The sequence below is a fragment of the Triticum aestivum genome, chromosome 5D (genome assembly GCF_018294505.1).
Source record: "Triticum aestivum cultivar Chinese Spring chromosome 5D, IWGSC CS RefSeq v2.1, whole genome shotgun sequence".
NCBI lineage: Eukaryota > Viridiplantae > Streptophyta > Magnoliopsida > Poales > Poaceae > Triticum > Triticum aestivum.
Genome location: NC_057808.1, coordinates 74,211,534 through 74,224,035, shown reverse-complemented (window position 1 = coordinate 74,224,035; position 12,502 = coordinate 74,211,534).

The window sequence follows — 12,502 nt, the reverse complement described above, 5'->3', positions numbered from 1 at the left end:
AGTTTCTTGCTTGTTCTTCGTTTGCGTGCAGGAAACAGACCCTCGTGGTCAGGTTGATCGTCCTCCGGCATGGTCAATAACCTCTTGGAGTTGGTTTAGCGATTGCTAAGGCGCGACGTCTTCGCACGTTCGTAGTCGGATTGTCAAAGTCTACTCCACCAAAAACGATAGCTACCATCTCATCGAAAGACGAGACACCCTCGCCTCTATCAAGTGGTATCAGATTTCCAGATTGCTCGGTGAGGTTTTCCAGTTTTTTCATAGTTTAGATCGAATATGTTCTTCATATCTACAGTCCATGAAAAAGCCAAAAAAATAGGGTTAGTTCATCATATCCAAACCAATCTCAGCTATAGCATAATCTTTTCTGTATTTGCTTTGCTGAATTTGCGGTTGCATCGTCGTATCAAGTTGCTGGTCTTAGTGTCTAGTCCTTTAGAGTTTCGAGTTCTGTTCACAAGTTGTCACGCGCCACCGCACCATCGTCATCACCACTGCCATACACTACTAGGAAAATGCTTATAGATAGAAGTTTACCCGTAGCGTTTGTTTATGACCCCACGCTACTAGTAGTTAGTAGTAGCGCTGGGTAGAAAGAGCGCTCACTACAAAAAAAATACACTTCCGTGATGATACGTGTTTGTCACAGTAGGTCGCGTTTTCTGTCATGCATGTACATCCATGATAAATTTATGACAGAATCAAGATAGTCATACCTGTGCTGTCGTAGAAGTGTTCCATGACATTGCCAAAATTATCATCACGGAAGTGTCCACTTCCATGACGATAAATCGCGCGTCACAGAAGTGCTTTCATTAAGGGTGACCGACACGTGGCATCCACCGTAACGGAACGCCGTTAAGCTATCGGGTCGGATTTTGGATCCGATAACCCGTTAACAGCCACGACCAATGCCGATTTTCCACGTGTAAAATTCTCATTGGCTGACGGATCCACGCGTCAGCTCCGCGTTGGCACATGTGTCACTCATCCAACGGTCGAGATGGGCCTATGATATGTTGACACGTGGACCGGCCCAAAAGTGGCCCACAAAGTTTAAATGGGCCGGCCCAACCGAAGGCCCATAAGATTTAGCGGACCATAATGGGCCGGGCTAGCTAAAGGCCCAAAAAATTTAGCGGACCATAATGGGCCGGCCCAGCTAAAGGCCCACACGATTTTGCAGACCATAATGGGCCAGCCCAGCTAAAGGCCCATAAGATTTTGCGGACCACAATGGGCCGGCCCAGCTAAAGGCCCACAAGATTCTGCAGACCATAATGGGCCGGCCCAGCTAAAGGCCCAACATTCTCTGTCAAATTGGCCCGTCAACGGCCTGTCCTAAACTTGTCATCAACGCGGCCCATGGTCACTTCTGGCCCGTTAATAGTCCGCTAAGTAATTGGGCCGAATTACGGCCCGGTGTATTTCCGGCCTGTTAAAGGTCCGGCTTCATTTGGGCCCATTTACAGGCCATCAAAACTTTCGGCCCATAAACGACCATGAAGGATTTGGGTCATATTCGGCCATGTCTGACATTCGGCCTGTTAGAGGCCCACTATAGCTTTGGGCCACTTTCGGCCTGTTGTCATTTTCGGCCTGTTAACGCCGGACGTAAACCATGGGCCATATGTGGCCCAACGTCATATCGGGCCCATTAATGGCCCATATAAAAATGACTATAATCTAGCCCGACCGAAGTTCCGGCATGTTAAAGGCCCGTGTATTAGGTCGGCGCATTTACGGCCCGTCCGAATTTCGGCCTGTCAAAGATCCGCATCGTAAATGGGCCACCATTTCGGCCTGCTAAGTCCAGTGGGTTATTTGGCACAATCAGGGCCCAATCTCACTTTCGGTCTATTAAAGGCCCATGTTTTTTATGGGCTCGAGATATTTACACCTGTAAACGGCCTATTTTTACTGAGGGCCCAAATTATGTTTAGGCCTGTTAAAGGCCCACTATGGGCACAGGCCTACCAGAAAAATATGAAAGCTTATGCTGATTTAGGCCCAGATATTTTTAGTGGGCTACATGCCAATTTCGGCCCGTAATCGTTTTTAGCCCAATTGGAATGGGCCCGACAAATGTTGGCATGTTGGGCTCCTACGAAGCTTTCGGCCGAATACATTACTAAGATAAACCTACACTATACAAAAATAGCGTCGTAATTACTGCAACCTGAGGTAGCATCATAAATGTTGTATCACAACAAAATAAATTCCAACCATACAACAAAATGCCTGTTGGCATAAAGTTTACAGTCCTTCCAGATAAAAGCACTATCAGATGTATAGAAGCACAGATCATTTGACCTGAGTGCTAATGTTTCAGGATGTAGAATCTGATGGAGCAGCACGATCTCCACCTTTTTTCTGCCATTGCTCTTGAACAACGAAGCGAATGTCTGATAGTCTGGTTTCAAAACCATTCATATCTTGACGACATTTCTCAACCACTATTCTTGTTTCCGAAACAATGTCCATTAGGGATTGGACTTGTGTCTGGAGCACAGATATATCACTCTGTCTAGCAGGAATATTTTGTTCAGTAGGCGATTTGGACGAGGTTACCTTGACAACCAACCCAGAATTACGCAGGAAGGTGCTTTTTGCACTGTTAGTGGAGAGATACTGACGCACTGCAGCAAGAGGTGACATTGTGCCTGTAGTAGCCTCGTCACCTTCAGGTGGTTGGGGCTGTTCAATCATTTGTTCCATAGCTTCCTGAAAGTTTGAACTTGTAGATTAGTGTACTAGATAAGTTACTAATGAGACAAAAACAAACAAAGTAGGTTAAACATTTATACATAACTTATTTTGGTGAACTACTGTAATACATTAGCATGTATTGTAGTGCCAACTACATAATAAAATCACTTTCGGAACATATGTCCATGTAGCATGCCTACTGTATTGTCTATTTCCTCACATTCGTTGACATCTAAGGATAAAGAGACATGGTTAAAGTAGGATGAACATAGTATGACATCATTCATATCATGGGCAAATAGATATAAAACAAACAGGCTATTTTATCATTGTGTGCGCACGTGAACATAACAACTAGATTACAGATCAAGACCAAAAGAATATCCTTCATCTCTTTTAAACCTTGTAAGGTGAAATGATATGTTAAGACAACTGTGAATAAAAGTGAACAGAGTAACTGACATTGGCTGCAAACCAAGTAGTTAAATGAACACATCACAGTACCAATCAGTTCAAGGCAGGAGGAGTAAGGACTTACAACAGCGGCTTGAACTAGTGTGCTCATGCCCTTCATCTTGCTGGTGTGGTAATCCTTGAAGATTTGCACTGCATTCGGTTCAGGTTCTTTTTGGTCCGCACGGGCTTTCCTCTGTATTTGGAACAAGTCAATGTAGATACGATAATATGGCACAAAAAAGAAGGAAGTAGCAGCTATTTACAAGAGCCTCGCAGTGTGCAATATAGCTACGAGATCCTGTTGTCTGTTGGAATTTCACTTTAGAACGGTTGGTTTTGTTCTTCAAACAGTTAGCCTAGAAGAAGATACACTTGTAAGGCACATACATAAATACAAGTTCAATATGTGGTCTGATCAAATACATATAGCCTACCTGATACTTTGGATCAGACCAGTGTTTAACGAGGGCTGTCCAGTCTTCATCTGTAATATATTCCACTGGAGATGTTTGGGTGATTTCATTGTCAGCCTTGCCTTCAAAGTGAGATTTTCTAAGGTGGTACCGATACTGTCGCAGAGCAGACTGAAAAACATGAGTGCATGCTTGTTTAGTTGCATCATCTTTCGGATCCAACTTGAACCTCATCTGTTGAAAAAAGAATGCGAGTCTTATTAGGAGGAAGCTAGAAAGTATGGGACAGAGCAAGACAATATTACTAATTGCGATGAATAACATTACTTACGGATAAATGGTCAAGGAAGGTGTTAAACTGGGTATTGTCTTTCTTATTCCTGTACTGGATCCACGTTGGGAGGATACGTGCATGACACCTAACGGCAACGGCTGCCTCTGATACTAACTTGGCTGACTCTGTAGCATCACGTGGCCTTTTTAAACCTGCCTCAAAATGGATCTCCATTCTTCCTCCTTTAGATTTTGTTAATCTATCAAGCATTATCCCTGATGTCTGTTTCCGCTTGCACCATGGTGCTAGTTCAACAATGAATATGGAAAGTGTTAGTGTACATCAAACTATGAGAGTACATATAAAGGAGCATGCAACTGCAACTTGACTCGGTCAGGTACCGTCTTGGTGTTGATGCTCATGAGGTTCATCTGATCTTGCCAAGTCCTGTTGTGTCAGCAGTGCTTCGGAAGTAGTGTTAGGTGTGAAGGCAGCTTGGGAACTGGCCAGTTCCGGAGCAAATGAACGAGTAACTGGTTGAGATGCTGGTACAGTTGAAGCGGATGCTGCAGCTGGTGGAGCAGGTGATACTGTGTTTGTAGATTTAGCCGGTGGACTTGGACCTTCTACTGCACTATAAGTACCAGCAGAATCTCGACGGCAGAACCTTTTCCGTTTCACCCGACAAGTAACAGCACTCCCTACTATATTATTTTCCTTGCTCTTTCTTGACTTTGCCATGTCAAGCTGTACCCACAACACAAAAGAATAAAATCACTCTTCAGAACTCATTGATGCATGATACAGACAAGCAATACTTTGATGTAAGACAACCGTATGAGGATGGAATATGTAAGAAAAACAGGACGACATGAATATTCACAGCTACGTTGTGCAAACTAAGCAGAAGGATTTTCAAGAAAATAGAAGTAATGCAAGCTAGACACCATATGAAAGATGCAACCAATATTACTCTGCCAAGTTAAAACTGTCTTGTCATAAGTGGCAATTCGAAAAATTAGAAGCAATACAACGTAGAAATCAATGCAAGATGCAACCACTATCAAACTGCCATGTTAAAAGCGTCCAATCATGAGTGACTGATGCGGGATACACAACAGCAGTACTTTGATGTAAGAACATGGTATGATAGATAGATGCAGTGTATTCTAGACACAGAAAGCCATGTCATACGCACATGTATAACGTATAAACTCAGCAGCTGCAATTTAATCAAAATAGAAGAAATACAGGCTAGACAACATATGCAACATGAAACCAATTATCACACTGTCAACTTAGAGCAAGCACCTGCGATGGTGGAGTACGGGAGATGAACTCATCATGTAAACGTGGGACTTCAACTTCATTAGGAGTAGCAGTGGCAAATCTAGAGAGTCTGTGTTTGCGTCGGTGCGGAGGACCACCAACATCCCCTAACTTACTCTTTTCCTTCATATTTTCTGATATTGCCTTATGAAGTCAAAACCACAAGAAGATGAATAAAATTAGCTCTGCATAACTGGTTGATGCATCATACAGACGAACACTACTTTGATGTAAGGCAAGCGCAGGATAGGAGGATGGAATATATACAAAAAAGACATCATTTCATATTCACACGTACGATAGGAGGATGGAATATGTATGAAAAAACAGTAAGCGGAAGGCACTTCAACAAAATTAGAAGAAATGAAAGCTAGGCACCATATGAACATGCAACCAATATCACTCTATCAGGTAAAAAGTGTCTCGTCGTAAGTGCCATTTCAAGAAATTAGAAGCAGTACAAGCTAGAAGACAATGCAAGATGCAACCACATCACAGTCCCAAGTTAAATGTGGCTTATGGGTAAGTGATCGTTGCAGGTATAAGTTGTAAGCTACGCAGATGCAATTCAACATAATCAGAAGCAATACAAACTAGACATCATACGGAAAACGCAACCACGTATAACAGTTCCAAGTAAGAGCAAGCACCTGTGATGGTGGAGTAGGGGAGATGTGCTCATCATGTACACGTATGTTCTAGAAACAGGAACACGTGTCATATTCACATGCATTATGTGTAAAGTAAGCAGATGCAATTCAAGTTAGAAGCAATACAAGATAGACATCATACGCAACATGCAACCACATATAATAGTGTCAAGTTAGAGCACGCACCTGTGATGGTGGAGTAGGGGAGATGTGCTCATCATCTACACAGCTACGTTGACTGTCCAACCTTGTGTTGTCTTGCGAATCTTGTTGGGAGGATGGCGGAGTAGAATCAGTAGAGACCCCCTGTTTGAGTTGCTCCGAAGGACCACCATCATCCACTGCCGGACTAATTTCCTTCAGCTGTAATGATTTTGCATTGTGAAGTCAAACCGATAAGAAAAAGGAATAAAATTCGCTCTTCAGAACTCATTCATGCATGATACTGACGAACACTACTCGGATGAAAGGCAAACACATGATGCGAGGATGGAATATGTATGAAAAACAGGATGGTGTGACATATTCACACCTATGATGTGGTAACTAAGCAGAAGGCATTTCAACAAATTAGAAGCACTGCAAGCTAGACACCATATGGAAGATGCAACCAATATCACTTTGCCAAGTTCAAACTGTATGGCGTTTCAACAAATTAGAAGCAGTACATGATAGAAATCATATGCAAGACACAACCAATATCACAGTGGCGACTTAAAGGTGCCTTATCATAAGTGACTAATGCGGGATATGCAAGAATAGTAGTCTGATGTAGAAACAGGAACACATGTCATATTCACAGGCATTATGTGTAAAGTAAGCAGATGCAATTCAACAAAGTTAGAAGCAATACAAGCTAGACATCATACGCAACATGCAACCACATATAATAGTGCCAAGTTAGAGCAAGCACCTGTGATGGTGGAGTAGGGGAGATGTGCTCATCATCTACACAGCTACGTTGACTGTCTAGCCTTGCATTGTCTTGCGAATCTTGTTGGGAGGGTGGCGGAGTAGAATCTGTAGAGAACCTCCGCTTCAGTTGTTCGGAAGGACCACCATCATCCAATGCCTTGCCAATTTCCTTCAGCTTTATTGATTTTGCATTGTGAGGTCATACCGACAAGAAAAAGGAATATCATTCGCTCTTCAGAACTCATTCATGCATGATACTGACGAACACTACTCTGATGAAAGGCAAAGTCATGATACGAGGATAGAATATGTACGAAAAAATGAACGGCTTGACATATTCACACCTATGATGTGGTAACTAAGCAGAAGGCACTTCAACAAATTAGAAACACTGCAAGACACCATATGGAAGGTGCAATCAATATCACTCTGCCAAGTTAAAACTGTCTCGTCATAGGTGGCGTTCATCAAACTAGAAGTATTACATGCTATAAATCATATTCAAGACCGCAAACCAATATCACACTGCCAACTTAAAGGTGTCCCATCATAAGTGACTGATGCATGATACACAAGAAGAGTAGTTTCATGTAAGAACATGGTGTGATAGACAGATATAGTATGTACCAAAAAACAGGAAAGCGTGTCATATTCACATGTATCATGTGTAAGCTAAGCAGATGCAGTTTACACTAATTAGGAGCAATATGAGCTAGACACCATATGCAACATGCAACCAGATATCACACTGCCAAGTTAGAGCAAGCACCTTGGATGGTGGAGTAGGGGAGCGGAGACTTGGACCTTGTAATGCACTATCAGTACAAGGAGAATCGGTACAGATGCTCCGTTTACGTTGCTGCAGAGGACCACCATCATCGCCTTCCTTACTCTTTTCCTTCCTATTTCTTGATTTTGCCTTGTCAAGTCAAACCCACAAGAAAAAGGAATAAAATTTGCTCTTCAGAACTCATTGATGCATGATACTGACGAACACTACTTTCATGTAAGGCAGCCGCATGATAGGAGGATGGAATATGTATGAAAAACAGGACGGCATGACATATTGACATGTATGATGTATAAAGTGTAAACTAAGCACAAGGTGCTTGAACTTGTTAGAATCGATGCAAGCTAGAAACCATATGAAAGATGAAACCAATATCACTCTGCCAAATTAAAAGGGTGCCCTAACAAATGTATTTGACCAAATTAGAAGCAATACATGGCAACAGGCTAGAAATAATATGCAATATGCAACGAATAAAGGTGACTCATCGTAAGTGATTGATGCAGGATACAGAAGAGAGGTAGTTTCATGTAAGAACAAGGTTAACACATAGATGTAGTGTGTACCAAAAATAGGAAGGCATGTCATATTCACAGGTATAGTGTGTAAACTAAGCATATGCAATTTACCCTAATTAGAAGCATTACAAGCTAGACACCGTATGCAACATGCAACCACATATCACACTGCGAAGTCAGAGCAAGCACCTGTGATGGTGGTGTAGGGGAAGTGCGGTCTTCAGGTACAGAGCTACGTTCAATATCTTCATTTAGGCTTGCTGTTTCTTGAGAATCATGTGGAGAGGATGAAATTGCATTCTTTATAAGAGTATTGCGTCTCATATTAACCCACGCGCGTGACTGTCTCATCATAAGCAATAGACGCATGATACACAAGAACAGTAGTTTGATGTAAGAACATGGTGTGATAGGCAGATGTAGTATGTACCAAAAATAGGAAGGCGTGTCATATTCACATGTATAATGTGTAAGCTAAGGAGATGCAATTTAACAAATTAGGAGCATTGATGAGGGATACACAAGAAAAGTAGTTTGATGTAAGAACATGGTTAATAGAAATACGTAGTATGTACCAAAAACAGGAAGGCATGTCATATTCACAGGTATAATGTGTTAACTAAGCAGATGCAATTTACCCTAATTAGAAGCATTACAAGGTAGACACCATATGCAACATGCAACCACATATCACACTGCCAAGTAAGAGCAAGCACCTGCGATGGTGGTGTGGGGGAATTGCGGTGATCGACTAGAGAGCTACGTTGACTATCTTCATTTAGCCTTGCTGTTTCTTGAGAATCATGTCGGGAGGATGACACTGCACTCTTTAAACGAGTAGGGCGTCTCACAGTAACCCACTCGGGTGACTGTCTCATCATAAGTGATTGACGAGGGATACAAAAGAGCATTAGTTTGATGTACGAACATGGTTAATAGACATATGTAGTATGTATCAAAAACAGGAAGGCATGTCATTATCAAAGGTATAATGTGTAAAGTAAGCAGATGCAATTTAACCAAATTGGAAGCAATACAAGCTAGACACCATATGCAACAACCACATTTGACAGCGCGAAGTTAAAGCAAGCACCTGGGATGGTTGTGTGTGGCAGTTGAGATCATCAACTGCATAGCTACGTTTACTGTCTCCAACTGCTGACACTGCACCCATTAGAGTGCTGAAACGCTTAGTGCTTATCTTCAAATTACACTGGAGCGACTTCTGTCTTTTCTTTTCTGCATTCATCAACACTGCGTCAGAGTCTGAAATACCCATGCATAAAAAAACAATAGTGTGAGTATGGGTGAAGTGTGTGCACAATTAGTACAGTGTAAAGGTAGCAGATAGCAGGTCGGTGAGAAATAAATGACGGGAGACATATGATAGCTCTACAACATGCATGGCACACTAAATTACTACAGGATTCTATGAAAATAACAGTCGACCGAAAGCAAATAGGCCAGTCCATTTTTTCTGCACCGTCCGATGTACAAAGAACGGGCAGATCGCCTTCATCTACCTCCAGCCAGTCAGTGTTGACGATCTTCCTCGAAACGCCAGCAACCACCGACCCAGTATTCCTCTCCTGCCTGCGCCCTCCCCTTGACCTCACCTCACCGCACCGCCGTGCTTGGCACCGCCCCCCGGCCATCCATTCAAGCCCCGCCGACCTCCAGATCGGGTGCAAGCAGCTCCTGCGCCCCACACCCCTATGATAGACACCGATGCGCCGCTTCCCGGGGGAACAGGTGGACTAGGTGCTCCGCGTGCCTAAGCGGGTGCTGCTTCTTTTAATTGCGGTTCGACTGACCCTGAATTGAAATCCAGGCGGGCTACTGACCTCTAGCAAAGGTGAAATAGTAAAAGGGAGGAAACCTTGTGCATTTAGTATCACGAAGAAGATGCAGTAAGAAGCGCTCAACTAGTTTCTTTCGTGGGATGAATACGGTGTGAGTGGAGACGTAAGATTTGCACGAATAAGGGAAGAGGAGTACCTCTTTCTGCTGGCAGTGCTGTGCCCTCCTTCTATTTTTCCGACGATCTTCTTGTTGTTCGCCGGAAACCAGAAGTTGTGGAGGATGGTGCAGCCTTGGACGAACCCATGGCCAAGTTGTTGAGTGTGGTGCGGTGGCCGTCTGTCGGCGGCGGGGAAGCAGATCCGAGGCGGCGAACGACGGCGTAGCGGGAACAGCTCCGGTGCGGTGGATGGTTGCGACAGTGGAGCCGCAACAGTGAGGCGCAGGACGGCGTGGTCGGAGTGGTTCTGGTATGGCGCACGTCGGCGTCGGCGTCGTGGAGGCAGCTCTGCCTCGGCTTCAATTGCTAAGTTCTTGAGGGCGTTGCGGTTGCGGTTGCGTTGGACGACGACGTCGGGGTACCGACTCCGGCGTGATGGAGGAGGGCGGCGGTGGATTGGCCGCTATGGGGTGGAGGACGGAGGAGGCTGGGGTTTCGCGGCTGGTGGAGAGGGCGTTTTCGCGCCCACGGAGTATGAATGGGGAAACAGAGGGAGGCGGGGAACTAAGGGGGAACAATGTTTCGGTTTGGGACGCGCTTGTTTGAAATTTGGGGAAAGTTACAAACTTTGCCCCCATCTAAAATTTCGGACATATTGCGGGTTGGGGGTAGGACAGTCATGTCAGGTGTCCCAAATGTGGGTGGGATAGATTTCGGCCGAGCGCATGGGTAGGCGCCCACGGCGTATGAATGCTTCTCGGAGGCGGTTGAGACTGGCGTCTTGGTGAAGTTAGAAACCTACCTCGGTTTAGACCTTTGGACATCGGGCCGATAGGCTACACGGGCCAGAGTCAGGACAGTAATTTCCTACCACCAAAACATTAGTCTCACGCGGTTTCGGGTGACCAGAGGCCTATTTGGCGCTTCGTTCAATATTTGGGAGCAGAAGCATTAACGTTTTCGGTTCTCTTGAATTGAACTTTCAGGATTTGTCAAACTTCACAAATCTTTACTCTTGAAAATCCTAAAGCTACGATTATTTTGGAATGGAGGGGGTACATTTGAATATACATTGTACACGAGTATATATTAAAAAATATGCAACTTACCTCAGTTCATGCATGGTTCCAGATATAATCTCCTTGGTTGCAAAAAAAAGAGTTAGATATGGGTATGAATATATATAGCATGTTCAAACTCACAACAAAGATTGATGCCCCCTTTTACATCTGATTTACAAATGCCATTATCTCGGGTTCAAATAGATGAATGCACTTCCTATGAATTAGAATCTTCGAAACCCCCTTTATGTTGATTTCGACATGTATTCTATTTCGTAGCTAGCAATTTGGAATGTATCCATGCAAGTGACAAATGTATAAAGTGCTTCACACAAACAACATGGAGTGCACTAATTAATGTTTATATATGAATTGCAAAAGCATCCATTGCCTGTATTTCAAACCGCTCTCACTCTATGGATCGATAATATGAAATAAACACATGCACATGCTAGAATTCAATAGAGTATGGGTGTCTGACAGACCGATTTTCGTCCATACACAATTTGCAAAATTCATGATCTCATCCAAAAATAATAATGCCATTTATATTTTAATTTAATGCGTAGAACCGCCTTTTACACGTAGATGCACTATGCCTCGCCCCGTTCTCACAAACGCGTTATATATCTCTCTATCTAACGCATAAGTGCACACACTTTATATGCATCGGCATTTCTCTTTCACACATGCTCACAATCTCTCTCAGGGTGTCGGGGTGTCTCACGCACATGCTCTCTCTATTTCTCTCTCTCTCTCTTTCTGACTACTATGTACCACTCTTTTCACTAATCTCAGTTGGAAAACACTATTTCTCTCACATGCATATATACACATGCACGGTCTCTACTAGCCCTCTATACGCACATATATGTGCCTACGTGTCTCCCGCACGCACATTATCTTTAGGCCTCTCTCGCACACATTGCCCCCCCGACACACCTCTCTCTTAGTAGTTGGCAGATATGATTTCATCATATCATTCGGTAGGATATCCCTGGCTGTTAGGCTGGATGGTAATACGAGGCAAAGTTTTACCCTAGTTCGGATCGGACCCTTGCAGTTGAAGAAAGAGCCTACTCCTGGTACTGTATATTAGTGATAGGGGTGTGTACAAAGTACACATTAATACCAGACATTGTGCGTGTGTGTATACTATCGACGAACTAGCCCCCAAGCTTGTATAACATACTAAGGGCCTAGGGTTACAAATCATATATAGTCGGCATATCACCAGTGGGGATAGAGTCCTCCGCGACTCTGGTAGCTTCGTGTTGTACGCCGAGTCCTCCACATGGGTCTTCGTATAACACGTCTCGGTCCAACCTATATGTGGTGCAGGATGGAACCGACCCATGAGTCTTCATGTTGACCCACCACAACTAGAAATGATGTGCCCACCACACCACACACGCAATCGGCCACTA